General features: G+C 41.0%; 1 long non-coding RNA gene across 1 annotated transcript in view; it reads left to right on the forward strand.

Annotated features, from left to right (window-relative positions):
* LOC133504497 (uncharacterized) overlaps positions 1-19,544 on the forward strand; it is an 82,180-nt gene extending 62,636 nt beyond the window's left edge. The window contains exons 5-6 of the long non-coding RNA XR_009795984.1: positions 17,989-18,407; positions 18,492-19,544. This is a non-coding gene — a long non-coding RNA (uncharacterized LOC133504497). The remainder of the gene's footprint in view (positions 1-17,988; positions 18,408-18,491) is intronic.
* The last annotated feature ends 500 nt before the right edge of the window (positions 19,545-20,044 follow it).

Here is a 20,044-nt window from a genome sequence, read left to right on the forward strand (position 1 = left end):
TTTGACATTCTAAAATTGCTCCTAGGTGTGATTGTGCGTGCGGGTGTTTGTCTCTGTGTCCTGCGATTGGCTGGCAACCAGTTAAGGGTGTACTCTGCCTCCTGGCCGTTGACAGCTGACAGTCGACCCTCGTGAGGATACGCGGCATAGAAAATGGATGGATGGGTGGATGAATACAAATGTGAGCATGTGAGGTCGATCAGCAAAGCTGGTGTAGGGGGCTATTGTTTTTTTCTAGTTGGTGCTACTCAATGAGGTTTTTATTTGGGATGGGGGGTCATGTTCAGGAACATCAAGCATTAATGTCCTGTTTCGCCACATTAGATGAAATATGGCAAAAATAAATCTGTCAGAAATGTGCCTTCGATTGAGGCTCAGCCAATCGCAGCGGTGGAGTCATGTTTGGTTTTATTTATATTGTTTGAACTTGGTTTCTAAATTATGTTACGTTCAAATGTTTTACGATCAATTTGGACATCTGTACAGCTTTTTAGTTCGACTGCAGTTGTTCTTAAAGTGGTCTAGGAATAAAACTGAGTTGAGTGTTACTTGGATAGGCATGTCCACCCAGTTTCGTGTCAATCGTGAACCTAAAAGTCGAGGTCTGATTTTTTTCCATATTTTCAACAGTGAGCCATGATAGGACATGCATGCTTTTGAAAACTGGGGAGTTCTCGGGCATGCTGAGGCCCAATAAAAAGGTTATTAAGTCGTCGTAAGGGACGCACAAGATGAAGCAAAAGCCTCCATGTGTCCGCCATGAGTGAAAGTGACTGTCGAAATAAACCAGCCAGTTTCAACCGGTTCTGAACTTTTCCTCCCTAATGGTTTCCATCATTATCCGTGACTTGTGACTCATGTCGTGTCCTCTCTGACACCAGCTCCATGTCAGCACTTGCGTTCCGCGGCATGAAGGCTCTGAAGACGCGCTTATGGAGCTGCTCTACGTGATTGACATCTATACCATTTTCACAGCCCCTAATGGGCTTCGTGGCAAGGGTCGCTCATTTCCAGAGGCCATTATTTGCTCGCTGCGTGAAGGCAAGGCGGCGAACTTTCATTTCGCAAGTTGTTGTGAATTGTTTCTTACAAGGCAACTTAGTTCAGGCTGCTTTGGCATCACCTTCCTTCCTCTCCACCTCGTCTAATCCAATAAAGCGCAAATTAAAGGGACTTTTTAAAAATTATTTTACAAGTTAAGCTCTGACCTGTAATGAGTCTATCGCGTATTAATTTCCAATAAGATTTATCATGTCTTATGTGTATGTGTGGGAAAAAAAAAAAATTCATTCATTTTAGCTGAATGTTTTGGTTTTAATTAGCAGAAAGTTGGCTGCGGGGTTATGCTTAATCTTTGCCAAATAGGTTCTGTGAGCATTAAATGGACATTAAATTTTAATAAAGGCCAGGATAATATTACACTTTATTGACTGAAGTGAAATGAACCAAACGGAAATAAATTGCAGGGACTAGGGCTGTATCATATTGTTTTCCATTTCGTAAGATCTCTCACTATTGATTATCTATTCCATGTCGCTTGTGCTTATTACAATCAAGGGAGAGTTGGAACCAATCCCAGCTGATTTTGAGCAAGGAGCTGGGTACACCTTGAACTGGTCGACAGTCACTCGGGGAAGCACAAATAGGTAGACAACTGAATGTGCGTGAACAGTACCGTAATTTCCGGCCTATAAGCCGCGACTTTTTTCACACGCTTTCAACCCTGCGGTTTATGCGGCTAATTTGTGCATTTTTTCTGACGGCTGTAAGGGGGCACTCGAGCAGAAAAGGTAAGAGTGAGACTGGTGGAATATACGTTCCGAGGACGTGACTTTTACCGGTCCGGCCCTGTTAGCACTGCGCTACTGTGTTACTGCTGTGCCTTAGTGATTTTTACCGGTATGTTTTTTTTTTTTTTTTTTTTCAACAGGCCCTGTTAGCGCAGTGTTAGCATTAGCACGGTGAGGCTAGCGTTAAACTCTCTGTGTGCCATCTTTCTTTGTAAATATCTCGTATTTTTACACAGCCGCAGCGTATGTATGTACCGAATGGTAGGTTCTTTACAAATGTACTGGGTGAGGTTTATAACCAGTTCCGCTCTGTAGGCCGGGAATTACGGCATGTCTCAACTCACTTCCACATCCATACTCGACCCTAAAATGCCACCAGATAGCACCACAGCAGTTCTGTCATTGAAAAGAAACAGCAGATAGGTGAGTTAGGTGCCAAATGAACTATGAGTTCAAAAATAAAATGAATGGGCAAATTTTGGAATGCTGACCGGCAAGTATGTCAGGGGTTTACTGTAATTTCATCCATCAAATGTCTGCTCGCTTAATGCTAACTGGTGCTGCATCTATCAGATATTTCTAGAATGGAGTATTCGACCAATTATAGACATTAATTCATCAAAAAAAAAAAAAATCAGATAAGAATTGATTTTGCAATACTAAACTATGTGCATGTGAGATGCAGATCTTTTTTGTCCACTCAGGGTTCCCATCCTCATTTTCTACTGTATTACCTTTGCAAATGGGCCTGGCCTTGTGAGGGATGCGTGCGTCAGCAAATGTGCACATAGACTTGGGTGCGCCATGTGCGCCAACATCTTTCTATGCAGGGTTGTGGGATTAATCGCTGCAGCCCTAATAACCCACATATGGCTAATGAAAATTACCGTTGGTGTCACAGTAATTATAAACCGTCAAACAACTGCTACTTTAACAACACATGGAACAGCAACAGATACAAACAAAGCACAACATTAATTGGGGACATATTTCGTCCCTGATTTCTCAGAGCACCAGATACTGTATTAAAATGGCCGAAAGTGGTAGGCATACCGTATTAAAGTGAAGGGGCATCTTCTTCTTCTTCTTGACATTAATTACACTACACCCCTTCCAGTAAACCTCGGTGCTGCCTTGCATGTTGTGGTACAACATGGTACTACAACAAAGGCGAGTAACAATTCAATAAATTAATAACGGTAGAAAAGACCATTTATTTCAGTGTCCCTACATTATTTATATTCGTCAAACCCTTGAGAAAATACTTTCACTGATGTCTAATTTCTACCTTAAAAATAATTGTCTTTGTTTTATCCATCCATTTTCTTTGCTGCTTATCCTCACCAGGGTCACGGGGAGTGCTGGAGCCTATTCCCAGCAGTCAACGGGCAGAAGGCGGGGTACAACCTGAACTGGTTGCCAGCCAATCGCAGACAAACAAACAGCCACACTCACAATCACACGTAGGGGCAATTTAGAGTGTCCAATTAATGTTGCATGTTTTTGCGATGTGGGAGGAAACCGGAGTGCCCGGAGAAAACTCACGCAGGCACGGGGAGAACATGCAAACTCCACAGAGGCGGGGCCGGGATCGAACCCTGGTCCTCAGAACTGTGAGGCCAACGCTTTACCAGCTGCTCCCCCGCGCCGCCCTTCATTGTTTTATTATTATTTTAAATATTCAAGTTTCTGGAGATGGTGAATTTGGGTTTTGTGTTTACTGTGAGCTACTAATTTATTCAGATGCTCATGTACTGGCTTAAAAAAAAAAAAAAAAAAAAAAAAAGCATTTCTTCAAACGAAGATATAGTGCAATGTAATGAGTTCACTGTGCTGTCAAAGTGTAAAATGTCAGCTGTAATGTCAGTGTCAGAACCTCTTTCTGATCGTCCTGTGCTTGGATGGACATTTCCTACCACCCCCCCCACTCCTCCATCCCACTTAATCTTCATCACCATAAAGCTGCCTGTCATTAATCTTCTTCCTCCTCACTCGCTCAGATCAATGTTTCCTTTTCCAGAGCAAAGACGGTAATTAATCCCCCTTCCAGGCGAGCCTTTCCCGACCTTAATCAATGTTTCTGGCTTCTTCTCCCTTGCACTCAGAAAATGACAATCCTTTTTTTTTTTTTTTTTTTTTTTTTAAATCGCTGTCTCTCTCTCTCTCTCTCTCTCTCTCTCTCTCTCTCTGTCTCACACACACACACACCACACACACACACACACACACATACGCACAAACACATGATCATGTTAGAAATTCCATCACAGCCAATCAATGAATCTCATGAGCCACATAATGAATACTCGGGGCATTAAAGTGGTCGAGCTGTTTTAAAAAAAAAAAAAAAATATGGACCCCTGGGAGCTTGTGAAAGTATGTTTGGAAGACAACTGCAATGGATGAGAAGGATTTCGGGGCTGTAAAATTTTCTGCATTCCTTTGTCACATTTCTTTAAGAGGTGTAAAAAGGCATAATAGATGTTATTCGGTTATGATCGGACGAGCCGGGGAGCGATCGGTGCTGACTAAAGACTGGTAATGGCGGAATGGGGAAGGAGTGACGTGGCGCTGCCGCCTATTTATCAAGAGTAGGGTGCATGAAATTGCCTCTTAACCTCAGAAGATTTAATTAGAAATCACACATTTGATACAGAAGCGGGTGCAGGTGGTGGTGGATGTCAAAAGGCGGGTGATAAATGGGGGTCCTAGCGGGAGGGCGAAAGCATGAGTGGCGGGAGGTGCGACGTCAGGCGGAAAGTTGTGCTCCGTGTGCCAGAGAAACCTCCAGAGTTGTGAGGTTGTTATCAGCAGGCGCAAGAAGAAAAACAACCTTGAGTCACCATAAACAGCAGAAAATCTTTTTGAAATCTTACTTTGACAGAAAAAAAAAAGCAAATGCGCAGTAAGTGCACCAGCTGTCTTTTATTTTCTCCTCAGCAGGATCTAAAATCCACCATAAAACAAGGTGCCTTCAGCAGAGTACAGACATATAGAAAAATTGCGCAAAATGTCGTTTTTCCTCCCTTATGTAAAACAAGTCAGTAAAAATCAAATCATTGGAAGTCTCTAAAAGAATATCATCACCTATTATTCTGCGGTGTGGTGTGTGATTTAAGTGGAAGTCGTTGATCTTGAAATTGTTGTCGGGACTAAAGCCGCTTTAACACCAGAGGGTGAACATTGATTGGATTTTTTTGTTGTTGTTGTTGACTATCATGTGATGAGGACCAATAATCAATGAAGTCATTTATATTTTTTCATTGGCCTCATCTTGTGTTCCAAAATATATCATGTCATTAGTCGTTGTCGTTTCTTGGTTTTACTGCTTTCCATTTTGCGCATTTTTATTGTATTTGAGGAAAGACTCACGACTGGTCTCATTTATGGTCGAATAGTTCACACGCTAGTAGCGTAGAACAGCTGTGTTACAACATGGTATCTTCAAGTGTTTTTGATGCATTAATTTTGAATGTATTTCAAGTCTAAGCGGAGGAGTCGTGTTTTTGAAAACTTTGTTTTGTTATACTTTCCCACTCTTTTTGGTCCAACAGTTGCAACAAACCAACAACTTGGAAAATTCAGACGGGGTTCAGAATAGCACTAAATTAAAAACAGATTTTCTGAGATTGTTAATGTGAGCCTATTATGTTATTTGCAATTGAAACCCCTCTTTTTAATATAAGTCTCTTATCTTTTCATATAATTCCAGTATTCTGCTTTTTCACAATGAAAGCATGAGATGGCGGCCTCATTAAAAATGATCTCAGTGAGCTAATGAGCTGCTAGCACCCTCTTTAAATAAATTTGCAGTTGCGTTGATGTGATTTCATTTTCTGACAATTGCAATGCGACGCTAATAAGATTTCAGAGCAGTGACTCCATCTGTATGTTTCGCTTTCCCTTTGAACTTTTCACTCAAATAGCACAAACTTGGACAGCCCCTGAAAATTGTTTAACTGATTGACACGAAACTGGACCAACATGTCTATCCTAAATGGATGCAGGAAAAAGTCTGAAAGACCCATGGTGGAAAGAGAACAGGAAGTCAGCAATTTGGGTTTGAAGCTAACATTATTGGGGCTGATATTTTGACATACTCCTATGAATTTGCCCAAATTAGCCCCAAAGGGAAGCAGCTATCCTAGACAAATAGGCAACACTAAATTGCCAGAAATGGAGCATGGCGTCAAAGTTGGATGATTATTATGAGGGGTGGCCTCGAAAAAGGGGATGCAAAGGTTTGTTCATAATCTGTATTCCAATTCCTTTCCTTAAATGAAGAGAATAAAATGGAAAAAACACCAATTTTTGCAAGCTCATGGATTCAGTTTATTAAATGGGTTTGACAGATCCTGAAGATAATCACTCCCCAAAAAGGAAGATAATCACTCCCTAGGACACTTCACTACCGTAATTTGCGGCCTACAGAGTGCACCTGATTATAAGCCTCACCCAGTACATTTGTAAAGAGAATACCATTTGGTACATACATAAGTCGCACCTGTGTAAAAGCCGCAAGTGCACATATTGAAACACGAGATATTTACAAAGAAAGACGGTACACAGAAAGAGTTTTCAAAGTTTAAAACCTTATCTTAGCTTGCCATAGGAACAACATGGTTGCATGAACAGGGCTGGTAAAAAAAAAATACATAGTTTAAAAAAAAACATACTTAAATCACTGATATACAGCAGTAACACGCTAGCACAGTGCTAACACTAGTACGGCGCTAACTGGGCCCATATTAAAAATTAAAAAAAAATACCGGTAAAAGTCACTTCCTCGGCATATATATTCTAGTGGTGTCACTCCTACCTTTTCAGCTAGAAAAAAATCCAAAAATCACTGAGACACGGCAATAAAACAGCAGATCAACACACTAACACAGCGCATCGCTAACAGGGCCGGTTAAAAAAAAAAACATACTGGTGAAAGTCACTTCCTTGGCACGTATATTCCACCACTCTCACTCTTATCTTTTCCGCACGAGTACCCCCTTATGGCTATTAGAAAAAATGCACAAATTAGACATCACTGCATAAGTCGCAGGGTTGAAACAGTGTGAAAAAAGTATAGAACGGAAACTACGGTGCATACACACACACACATACATATATATATCTACTTTTGAAATTGAAAATCAAGGACAATGTCTTTTTCAATCATTTTTGTCTGAACAAGCCACTTAGAGTGATGTGAATTTTGACCAAAGAATTTTCCCAAATGAGCCACAGTTAGAATCAGGTAGTGGTTTTTTTACATCAAGTATCAAGTCCAGAAATAAGAAAATATGACCTAAAACATTGCACAGTTAAGAACGCTTTTGAAATCAGAGCAACCAGGAAGTCATGAGAGATCATGCAGCAGATAATCGAGTTTTGTTTCTGTTGGACTTGCAGTTGCCACGAAAAAAAACTTTTACTTTCAGGAGGCCGTCACCTTTCAGCAGTACAGTGATGCTCTGTATTCAGTATGAAAAGAGAAGAATGAAATGAGCTGAGGCTCCGTCGTGTCCCAACCTTGCTAAATTCTTGCTCAGGGCTTAAGATTCTCACTAATAGCGCCGGCTCACGTCAAATTGATCTGCGGGAAGGGATTAAATGCCTCTTGTGGGAATATCATCTCGGAAAGGTCGATTAGAGCTTGTGTTTTTTTTCCCGCCGACTGCTTGTCGGAGCAAACCGTTCTGTTGTCCATGTGAAGCCGGTCCAGCACCGCTAGACAGCACCGCAACCTTTGACTTCGGGAAAAGGTTGCTGGGGGGGTAAAGTGGCTAGGGTAAAAAGGTTATGCCAGTGGAAATGAAGTGAGGATGAGTTTTACAACACTGCCCCGGCATTTGAACACAGCAGTAAATGTGCAGGCGAATGCCCCTTGTCAATGTCGACTTCAAAGACTCTTGAAATTTGTTGCTTTTATTCTTCGCCATTTTGAGGTAATATTCCGATGAATATATGTACATTTTGTAGCAGTCACAAAAAAATGGTAGCCCCTGAAGCCAGTTTGACTCAGAAACCAGAAATTCCGTATGCATGCCCATCATGAGTACGCCCACAAAGTCGCAAGAAACAGCCAGAAAAGACACAGGGAGCGTGCATTTTGGTTTGAAGCTGCATATTTTGGCCATTTCCAGGTGATGGAGGATCAGACGACAAGACGTATTTGCGCTTTCACGATCAGGTGATCGTTTATTTTATTTTTTTTTTCCCAAACTCACTGATCAGCCCCAAGCCTGAGAGAGAGAGAGAGAGAGAGAGAGAGAGAGGAGAGAGAGAGAGAGAGAGAGATGTAGTAGCACTACTGTATCACTTTCATACCAAGTATAAAAAGTCCTGAAAAGAACACTAATGCAGCGATTTTGTTTGACGTTTTCTGGACTTCCTGAAACTTTCACGTCCTAATTATAGCACGATTAATTGGCTGGGGTGCGTGGGACTCCAGTTAGAGGTGTTAAAGCCTTGCTGGACCGGGCCCAGACTTCCCCTGTGAAGCCTGTTAATTAGGCCTGTTGCGAGGCCTGATAGAAAAAGAGAAACTGAGGTCAGTTGGACATTCTTCGCCGGTATCGCATCAGACCGCATGGTGGTTTGCTATCTCGCAAGGACACTGACGCTCAGGGAACGCTTCCCAATATGTCCCCACACAGCACCACCACCTGTTGTGCATTTTAACAACATCCCCTGATGAACACCCCCGTTCATCAGGGGGAATTATTCCTAGACCCACCTGTGAAAAACTGTCCTTTTTAGGACATGGGAATAATACAAAAACCTTTTTATATAGGTTTAGACTTCAACTTATCCTTCGTACACTCTTTAAAAAGTGTAGTAGCTTATTGACACCCACTTTTGATGTCCTAACCCGCAGTAAATTAGTTAATTGCTGAGCTCATTTGAACTCTGTTGCTAGCCCAAAAAAGCAACATTTACCAAAGCAAGTAAAAGGACAATTTGCAATTGCAGTATGATTTCTAATACAGTGGTACCTCTACTGATGAGCATCTCTAGTAATGAAAAATTCGGGTTACGAAACCCCTCCTCGGAAAAATATTGTCTCGAGTTACGAAGGAAAATTCAGGATACAAGAGGGGGGAAAATGGCCGCTGGATTCACAGCCCCTAAATTCCACAAAACAAACATCCTGTATCTTGGTTTGAAAGTGTCGCGATAGGTGGATGGATGGATAGATAGATAGATAGATAGATAGATAGATAGATAGATAGATAGAAGATAGATAGATAGATAGATAGATAGATAGATAGATAGATAGATAGATAGATAGATAGATAGATAGATAGATAGATAGATAGATAGATAGATAGATAGATAGATAGATAGACAGACAGACTCCTGGCATCCCACGCTTTCACACGCTAGCAGACATTGGAAAAGTACTTTTTCGGTTGTATATACATTGCAATTTTTTTTAATCTTTCCTCACCATGAGCCCCAAGAAAATGTAGTGGAATTAAGTTGTGCGCATGCATGCATTTGTACGTATTTTTCTCTCAGCTGTCAAAAGTTTGCCTCCTCCTCTGTCCCCCACAATGCCTTTTGCTGGTCACAAACCCTTCGCAGTCACCCAACACCAAAGGTAAATTAACAATTTTTATTTATTATTTACTTTGAATCCTTTTGGGGGAGGTGGCGGGGGGCTAGGAACGGATTAGGCTATCTATATGTAAAATGTAAAAAGCGCTTCTACCTGTGCAAAATTCACGTTACGAAACAATTTCCAGAACAAATTAATCTCATAAGTAGAGGTATCGCTCTATTTATATTTTTTTTCTTTAGTTGGCAGAGCTGCTCCTGACAATTATTTACTGCATTTAATTGGTGCATTAGAAAGTTCAAGTCTGAAAGGAACCTTGTCTCGTCGTGACTAAGTTGTTGCTGTTGGAAAAGTTTATGCGGCCCAAAAAGAGGAAACTTTTGTGTCAAAGTGTAAAGTTGAAGAAGGTTGTAGTGAGTAAAATGATAAATCTTTGGTGGTGTTAAAATTTGATAAACATCCCCACCCAAAAAAAAAAAAAAAAAAAAAAGAGACAAAGAGCTGAGCTGTAAATCACTGCAAAGAGTTTAGTCCTCTTCCCAGAATGTTCATATGTAGTTATGTACAATGAAGATAAATAGTCTCAAATGCTAGGTCTTTTTATTATTTAAAAAAAATAAGTGACCTATAACCTGTAATAACGCAAATTAAAATTTGTATCTTTGAGGGAAAACTGATTTGCCCTTTACGCAGGACACACCTGCCAATCTTTAAAGTGCTTCTGGGTAACTCCAAATTTTAGATGTTCTAGTAGGCTTTTCATGATGCTTTCTAGCAGATGGTGGAACACAAATTAATTGAATGGGTTTGGGAAATTGTTTTGTGGTCTAATGAAACAAAAGAAATTTTTTGACTATGCATTCAAAAACAAAATTTCTTATCACCTAAAGAATACGATACAGACATTGAAGCATGGTGGGAGCAGGATTATGTTTTGGGGCTGTTTTTCTTCAACTGGAACTGAAACTTTTTTAGTCAAGATCAAAGGAATTATAATTATTATTACAAATTGTAGTCAATGTTAGCACTAACTCTCCAAGCTTCTGCTACAAATTATTTTTTTAAAAAGCTGTCAGAACCCCTTATCTCAGTTCTGTATCTTCCCTACTACTTATATATATATATATATATATATACACGCGTGTGTGTGCTGTTGCATGTTTCAGATTATTATACCAACTGCGGTCATCATATTGAAATTGTAACATCGATTCCTCTTAACAAGCTAACAGCGAAGCGGCCTCCACACAGGCTGCTCCTGGAGTTTAAAATAGCTGCAGTGCACAAGTGATTTTTTTTTGTTTTCCCCCGCCAAAGAAGGCGGAGGTAATCAGCTCCCCGCTGGGTCTCCCCTGATTTTTCCTCGCCGAGCACACGCTCCTTGATGGCCGCCTCTCCAACGCACTGCCGACAATGTGTCCCTCGACCTCATCCCGCTGTTTGTCGCCCTTTAAATATGTCACTCGGAAGGAAAGTGTTCACGCGCTTGCTTTTTCCGCGTTTCCATTTGGAAATGTCTTGCGTTCTTAAGAAAAGTCATGGACAGATACCTCCTGTGAGAAGCCACATTTTACAGCACACCACATGACAAAAATGTGTTGTGTTTCCCTGCATAGTCAAAACTCTATTCGACTGTCAATTACTCACAGATTTTTCCTATTGGCAGGAGACTTTGGAACCAATTTCCAATTTTTTTTTCCCCCCAATCACCTTTTTCCTGAAAAATGTGTTAAATGTTTTTTTCTTTTTTGGTGTGAGGATGCCATCTCTGGAATGAGATTTAATGATCAAGTATGTAACGACGCACAAGGAATTTGGCTCCGGCAGTCTGTGCCACCCTGATTCGATATTCTTGTTGAGTTCTGAGACGAAGAACAGACAAACTAACAAGAACGAAGAACAATAGACAATTAATAGTCATAGATTTGCAAGATGCTGACTCAGGGTGTGAGGGTGTGTCCCAACAACAGCCCAAGGCAAACACTTACTGGTGGTTTATTCCATCTTATTGAAAGCCCCACTGACATCCCCATATACATTGTAAAATAGATATTGTATTGAAAAATACATAACATTATTCACTTCAATGTCTCTACGAAGAAATAAATATCAGCGGAGAGCGTGTCATCCATGCACAATGATGCGGAAGTCTCATTCGACATCCAAGTGGTAGCCATATTGCCTGCAACAACAGCAAATGTTACACTAAGACATTCGCCATTGAAGACATGTAGTGGCACCTGCTACGGGACACGGAAGCTCTTAGTCAAGAAGAGAATGTCTCACAATCGAGTGAAATGACTAGGGCAATATTACCCGACTGTACGAGCCATCTTGAAATGATATGCGGATCACTCTTAACTAACAAAAGACTCCCCGACAGTATGTATGAGCCACCCTGGCGGTGCCGCAATGAGCCACTCCTCCCGAACGCGTCCGTGCTTGGCGGAAGCGGCGCCGACAGGCACATCGACACATTTAGCACCCCTGACTTACGTACATGGATCTTTTGTGATGTTCTGAGAGGATTACGCCCCCCTCAACTATTGTCTTTATTCGTAGCTCTATACACACCTACCTGTAATTTGGAACCCACGAAGCTCTCGTCCTTTACACCTGCGCAATCCATTTCTCACAACGAACCGGGTCTTTTTGAAAAGTATGAAGAGTAAAACCATCCTCCCGAGTGTTCAAACAATACCCAGCAATACAAGGAGCCGGCATTTTGGCTAACACAAAGGAACAAAGAGGTACCTTCCCGCAGGTAAAACTAGTATAAACACACGAGACCGCCTGAGTGCGCTCCTACTGTTAACGTCACAAAACAAATCCCTCGAGGATTTTCATGGTGGGAGTTACAAAAAGGTAACCTAACCTAACTGTCAAAAAAAAAAACAATGTGTCCATTCTGGCTGTTTTTGGGTTTTTTTTTTAACAACAAACAAAAAATAAAATGAAAAAAATCATACTTTGTGTCAGTGCGGCTTTAAGTATTTCTTTTTAAAAAAAATTACAAATGTACTTTTAAAAATGTGTCAAAAAATTATGTTTTAATGGGCATAAATTATCTATGGAGAATTCACTATTCACGGTCCCTACACCTCGCAAATAGGGAGGGGGGGGGGTTCAACTGTATCCTGAAATAGTGATGAGCTCATCTCAATTGATTAAAATTGAGTAATTGTTAACTACTTGTATTTTCTGACATCTAGTGAAAGAGGGTTTAATTTCTTTGCCTGTCATTAAGGAGTGAATAGAAAAATGTACACACCCCAGGTCAAACGCTAGGGTTCTTCTTTTGTATAAAAAAAAAAAATTACAATTAAAACTTTCAAAATGGTTTCCACTATTAGCTATATATAACTTGTACAACTGAATTGAAAAGTAAAACAACTTTACTTAGCTTCAAGTTTTTTTGTTAAATCAATTCAAAGTGAATGTATGTGTCACATTAATTGGTGTAGATTTTCAATGAAAATTTATCTTAATCTAATTTTTATATCACAAAAAAACTGGCATACGAATAAGGTGTGTGGAGTTTTTGTATTCGCGTGTCGCCCTTGAGCAAAACACGAACCGGTAACAAACCTAAAATGAATGATTATATCTATCTGACATCGCTTAACCTTTTATTTGAGAGTCTCATTTCGGGCTGACACATCACATCGGTTCATGTTATCGGAAGTGTCAGCGGAACTTTTATTCCTGCCGTGTGATTGGCCTTTGCTTCCCGCAACACCCCGACATTACACCTCATAAAAAAATTATTTAAAAAAATACAGTGACAGGTCATTTCAACTCATCGGCTGCTATCGTCGGAATCACGTGTGTCGGCGCCTCATCAAAACGGCGTACCGGAAAATTGCGACACCGGTGTCATGTTGTTGGGTGGCAACATTTGATTAGTTAGACAAGGGAAAATGTTTTTGAAAACACTTTTATTAACTTGCAAAAACGGCACTGTGGCCAAAGCAAGCCACGCAGTTCTGAGGTACGTGGTTCGAATCTGGGCTTCCTGTGTGGAGTTTGTTTTCCCAGTAAATTCCCAGTACCCAGAGAAAACCCACACAAGCACGGAGAAATATACGTTTTTGTGAAATATAATTTAGGAAAGAAACAGCACAATTTATGCAACAAATACATTTTTTATGAAAAGTATTATATATTTTGAATGAGTATATCATTTACAAACAAAAAAGCTTCTATCTTCCTTCTATCCATTTTTTTTGCCGCTTATCCTCTCAGGGGTCACAGGGAGTGCTGGAGCCTATCCCAGCTGTCAATGGGCAGGAGGCGGGGTACACCCTGAACTGGTCGCCAGCCAATCAGCACAGAGAGACAAACAGTCGCACTGACAATCACACCGAACAGGGCAATTTCGAGTCTCCAATTAATGTTGCATGTTTTGGGGATGTCGGAGCAAACCGGAGTGCCCAGAGAAAACCCACTCAGGCACGGGGAGACCATGCAAACTCCACACAGGCGAGTCCGGGATCGAACCTGGGACCTCAGAACTGTGAGGCCAACGCTTTTCCAGCTGCTCCACCACACCGCCTTTGTTATCATAATCCCCCATTTTTTTTTTTTTTTTTTTACAACTAGTTCATTTTCGTTGCGTTTGTAGTGAGTAGCCACTGATGGTGTCATGTTACACACGCCTGGCTTTCATGAAGGTGGCGTGGGATCGATTCCCCACTCATTGATGGTGTCAATATGCGTCCCGCGACAGATTGGCGACCAGTTCAGGGTATAGTCTCCCCTTTTGCCCGAAGTTATCTGGGATAGGTCACAACACTCCCGCGACCTTTTTGAGGATAAGCGGCTTGGAAAATGGATGGTTTGGTTTAGTTAGTAGTAAATTTTTTTTACCTATGCGCATTTTGACTATGACACCAGAGAGCTTTTTTTAAAGGATAGATGCGTTTAAGATAGAAAGTGTTTTAAATTGTGGGAAAATGCCCCAAACTTTCTGTCCCCTATAGCCAATTTCCTCCAGTTATGATTAGCATAGTTTTGAGGCAGTTCACTTTCAGTTTGGAGGGTAACATTTCCGAGTTTGACTTGTCACATTTGCATTTTTGGGAGCAGCTTTGCAGACAACATTTTGGCATCTTTGTGCTTCCTTTTGAGCTTTGCGCTCCCAAAAAGAGGCAGCGACGCCTAATTAAACTTGACATTTTTATTCAATCGCGCCCGGAAAACAGAAGCTCGCGTGGTCGTGTATATATTACCCGGCTGATAGAATGCATTTTTTTAATCAATTGTGACTCACAGAAATCCTGCTCCCCTTTGCATTGTTTTGAATTTCAGAGAAGCGCAGTCATTAAAACAAACCAGGTTTCTCAGTAAAACATTCTAACACGAGCTGTCTGTCTTGAGGTTTGAACTTGAACTTGAAATGAACAAACAGATGACTTGTCTGCGTTGCTTTTCAATCATCCAGACAATTTTTTTGTTGATGACTTTTCACCATACCACGTTTTTAGCAAAGCACACTGATTTATATACAGCAGCCCATTTCATACACGAGGTAACTCAATGTGCTTTACATGATTACAAGCATTTAAAAACAAAGAAATAAACATTTAAAACAGAAATAAAAAATGAAAATGACTGCAAGAAATATTAAAACTGAAAATACTCTCAAAAAAGTGTGAGGGAAAAGAGTTTTCAACCTGGATTTAAAAACATTGACTCACCTCTGTTGGCAACTTGTTCCATTTGTGTACAGCATGGTAGCTCACCATGTTTGCTTTGGACTCCGCACTCCACTATGTGACCCGTGTCGGTCAATCTCATACCACTACTGCTTTTCATTCATGTATTCAGGACCTAAACCATTTAGTGATTTATAGACCAGTAGCAGAGCTTTGTCCCCAGTGCCCTTATTTATGTTATGTAGAATGTTTTTAACACACACACTCATTCTTTCTTTAGTGAGATGCTAGAATTTTTTGAGTAGATGATGTGACGGTGTGGTGAGGAAGCATCCTTCCCAGTGAACGTGAGTGGCCGTGCATCATCATCAACACCCCCCCCCCCCCCAACATGAAAAAAAATCTGTTGCTGTCGGCCATCTCGCTTCCTGGGGCGAGTTAGCCGGTGAGGCCTGAGGGGGGGAGGGAGTCGGTCTGGTCACCAGGGGGCTTCTTGCATTATTCACATGGGCAAATGATTTGATGTAGCGCAGGAAGCTTCATCTCGGGAGCAGGCGTCAGGAAGGGAGACGCTAATGTGTTTATTATGCTGAGATAATAGCGTGAAATTGAGGCCAGGGGTGCGGGATTCCGAGGAGTGTTTATACTTTATATTCATCGGAACCACGCCACCAAATGTCTCCTGGTCACGTGACGCGTTATGTGGAAGTGTGTGCGCGTGTATTCTGAGAGAGAGAAATTGTGTATATATGCTCATTAATGCACATAAGAGGGAGGAAAGGCTCAGGAGATGTTTTGCTGCAATGTGCATTAGGTGTAATGCACGTTTGCATTCATGATCACTTTGTATTAGAGGCAATGGGGGGGAAATATCTCACCGATGATGCAGTGCCCCCCACCCCCACCAAAATACTTAGCATTTTATATTTAATACAGAGCAGTAGTGAGAAGACTGTGCAATTAAAAATGATAATTATACACAACATTAGAAACAAAAAAAATGTCAAAGCTTGATATGTCACCGGACTTCATTATTTGTATTTTTTTTTTAACCATCAAAATATATCTGTGCTCATTTATTGCAAATTTTATTTATTTTTACATTTTACCCTGTCATTTTTTTCTCATTATTTCCTCCTATATTTTCTTATTTACTTTTTTAAATTCTCTTGAAGTATGGCTGGACTTTCCTGCATTATTTTTACGATTTATTTTGGATTACTTTTTAATATTTTTAATTTGGTTATAAAAAAACAACATTTTTCAGTTCTTGTGTATTTTTAGATTTCATTTATGGCATGATATTGATTTTTTAAAATCTTTTTACATTACTTAGTTTTTATTTTCATTTGATTTATTTAAAAAAATCTTCCACACCTATTCTTTTTTCAATTACTTGTTTTATGTTTTGTCATTTTGTACTTTTCCATTTTTGAGACAGTGTATTTATCATATACTCTAATTTTGATATCTGATTTAGTTTACGATGGGACTCACCAGCTCATAAAGAGCAGTAGTGCTGCAGTACAACTCCGCAGTGTGTATGTGTATATATATATAAAATTTCCAAACCTAATCTTTTCCTGAAGTATTTCTTTATATTGCGATTTGGTATTTATATTTTTAGATGCAGAATATTTATTAAATCTCGTGTATTTTCTTTACTTTTGATTTTTTAAAATGCAGTTATTAATCTTTATTCTCTCCACGTTCAATTTATTTTTAATTGTCTGTTATTTTTACTGCAGTCAGGTGTAGAATTAGTAGCTTACAAATTATATCATAAAGTGTAGCTGTTCGTGTACAAAATGAATATTTTTAATCATTTTCACATAGAAAATACAAACGTAGCATGTTTGAAATACAGATATAAACGGACGTCTATCCATACATTGAAATGAATCAAACTAGTCTGTTCGATAGATGCAGGCGTACCTAATAGTGAGTGTGATTTTTATGATGTATATTTGTGTTCAGTGTGAATGTGTGCGTCATGTCAGTCAAGCTTGCACTTGAGTCAGGTTTTTGCGTGGCATGCTAATCATATTCATGGCAGCCCGCTAGTAAATTGAGGTCAGGTGGTATCAGTCACAGCAGAGCGTGTGCTCAGAAAGTCGTGTTGACAGAAATATGAAATAATAAATCCTCATCATCATCATCATCATAAAGAACTGGGGAATTGGGGGGGGGGGTGAAAGTCTTCCAGAAGGAGGAAGAGGAAATGAAATTGCTTCTCTTCAGCGCCTTTTAAGAATGAAACGCAATCAGCTCAATTCACACTGCGGTCAATAGTTGTAAGATTATTTTATTCTCACACATGCATATTGCACATACGGGTTTGTGACTGTTAACTTTAGGCCAGTGGCTTTAACGTGAATTTAATTGTTATGGTCATATTTGGAGGAAAACGAAGAAATTCGCCCTGCAGATTTCGCGAATGGGTAGGCTGCCCCACTCTGGGTGTGTTTATAACCAAACCACATTTGCAGCCAATCCGATCAACTCCCCTCGTTCCCTTTAAATATGGCGCAATCTGTGTGCGAGAGGACGATGGATTACCCAACGATCACTGCTCTCGGCTGGCGTGGCAGCACACATTGAGTGGCTACCTTTCTCAGATACAGAATGAGCTGATGATAATCGCTGGCCACTTCAATATCGCCGCAGGATCTGTCTGCCTGTGCGGCGATAAATTCACCAAAATCGCATTAAACCAGCGCCAGAATCTAGGCGCGTTTTTGGCACGTGAAAATTTAAACAGAGTGTGAGCCACCAAATTTTATCTTTTATCTGTCAATCATATATCCAAGGACACAGCAGTCGGCCACATTGGCAAACACACAGCTGGACTTGTACTGCACCAACATCAGGATCCACCAGAATGTGTGCCCTGCCACAGATGCACAGTCTTAAAAAAAATAAAATAGAGGCCAATGTGTTGCTTCTCATTTGTTTTCTTTGTCTCTTTTTCTTGATCTGGTGCCAGTGGAGGACGTAAGGATGGTGACAGCGGAGATGGTGCTGGCGACAGCGCCGTCGGGGTCCAGCTGGCTGACGGCAACGGGCTCGGGCTTAGTTCGTTTGGAGCCCCCTGGGCCCTTGTCAGCCTTCTTTTTTTCCTTTTTCCAAATAAAAGCAACAACATGTCCTAGCGTGAGGCTTTCCTTGAAGCTGCATGGAAGGAAAATGTGGATGACTTCCTTCAGCTCATCCAACTTCACAAGAACAAATTAGTTTTGATGTAGGAGAGGTGCGATGCCCAGGGACCAGCGTGAGGCTCGGTGAGGCAAACTGTCCCTTGCTCCTTTGGGACTTTCTCTTGGAGTTACCCCTGAAGACTCCAGATGCCGATGCATCACGGAAGTTGTGGCTGGTGTGGCACTTGTGGCCGAAGTGTCGCTGAAGGTCCTGCAAGATGTGAAACCAACAAGGGCCTTCTACAAATTACCCACCAACTTTACGATGTTCTGTTTTTGCTTCCCATGACAGAAGTTCGTCTGCTACCCCATGTCTATATGCTGTGCGTGGCCTGGTGGACGACAGACCTTCAGGACAAAGACAAGTTTGGTCGCAATGCTTTCATCGTTGCTTTGAAGAAGATCCTCCTTTTGGCCAAAACGGGTACTGAGCTCAAAAGACTCTGGAGCCTCCACAAGGTGCTCTTGAATGAGGACTATGGGTCCGAGTACAGCAAGCAGCTGTTGCTGCATTTACTGGAACAACGAGGGCAAGAGCTTTGTGGTGTTTCTCTTCAGTTGGTATGTCGTCTTCATCCCTCTCATCCACGGAAGCGTCAAAATCAGCTTCAGTTTTTTAAATGAGACGATTGTATCGCATGTCACAGAGATTTGCTTACGAGCATGGAAGAATGCCAGCGGCAGCTTCCTGGCGACTATTCTTTGGGAATCTCTCAACTACCCTGATTTTGAGGTTCACGCCAATGTCACTGTGCTGTTCACGGATGCCTTCCCCATCCTTGACCCAGATCAGGAAATTGAGCTTCTGTCTTATGTGACAGAAGAGTCCCAGCTAGGATGAAGCGCAAAGTTTATAAAAACAGTGGCGAGGCCGGCCACAATGTACGGATTAGAGACGGAGGCAATGAAGAGACAACAGGAAGCAGAACTGGAGGTGGCAGAAATGAAGATGTTAAGGTTCTCGCTAGGAGTGAGCCGGTTGGATAAGATCAGAAATGAGCTCGTTAGAGGGACAGCCAAAGTTGGATGTTTTGGAGACAAGGTGCGAGAGACCAGACTTCGATGGTTTGGACATGTTCAGAGGCGAGAGAGTGAGTATATTGGTAGAAGGGTGCTGAGGATGGAGCTCCCAGGCAAAAGAGCGAGAGGAAGACCATAGAAAAAGGTTGATGGATGTTGTGAGGGAAGACATGAGGACAGCTGGTGTTAAGAGAGGAAGATGTAGGAGATGGAAAAAGATGACGTGCTGTGGCGACACCTAACGGGACAAGCCAAAAGGAAAAGAAGTGTTCAAAGTTCAACCCTGTTTTTTTAACTACTGTGTTTTAGTGAAATTAGTAAAGATGGACGAACAGTGCTAATATCTTTTCCCCCCCCCCCTTTCTTTGCCAAGCAAAGGCTCACATTTAAAAAAAAAAACTTAAACCGGTTACTCATCAGCACAGTAATGCAAAATCAAGGAAGGATACTGAAAAATAAAGTAGAATAAAGGGCAAAAGTAAACCAAGTGGGACGTTTGAGTGTAAAAAGGACAAACTTTTAATGCGCACTTCATTCTTTTTGTATCTTGTTAAACTGAAGTCACGTTTGTAAGACTGAAATTAGCCGGGATTGCTCAAATCCCAAATTGTGTCCATGCACATGTGCGTGCACACGACTTCAGTGGGCTTTTGCAGCCATCAGCACTTTTTCAATCAGAGTATTCCCACACCGATGAGCTGTTTGTTGTTTTTTTGGCCTCATTTTTTGAACTGACTTCAACATGAAGTCGCCCCTGGTGCCTCTGTCCAACAAATAATCACTGAAAGAGAAACTATTTGGAAAATAATGCAAAACAAATCAAAA

The sequence above is a fragment of the Syngnathoides biaculeatus genome, chromosome 8, assembly GCF_019802595.1.
Source record: "Syngnathoides biaculeatus isolate LvHL_M chromosome 8, ASM1980259v1, whole genome shotgun sequence".
Taxonomy (NCBI): Eukaryota; Metazoa; Chordata; class Actinopteri; order Syngnathiformes; family Syngnathidae; genus Syngnathoides; species Syngnathoides biaculeatus.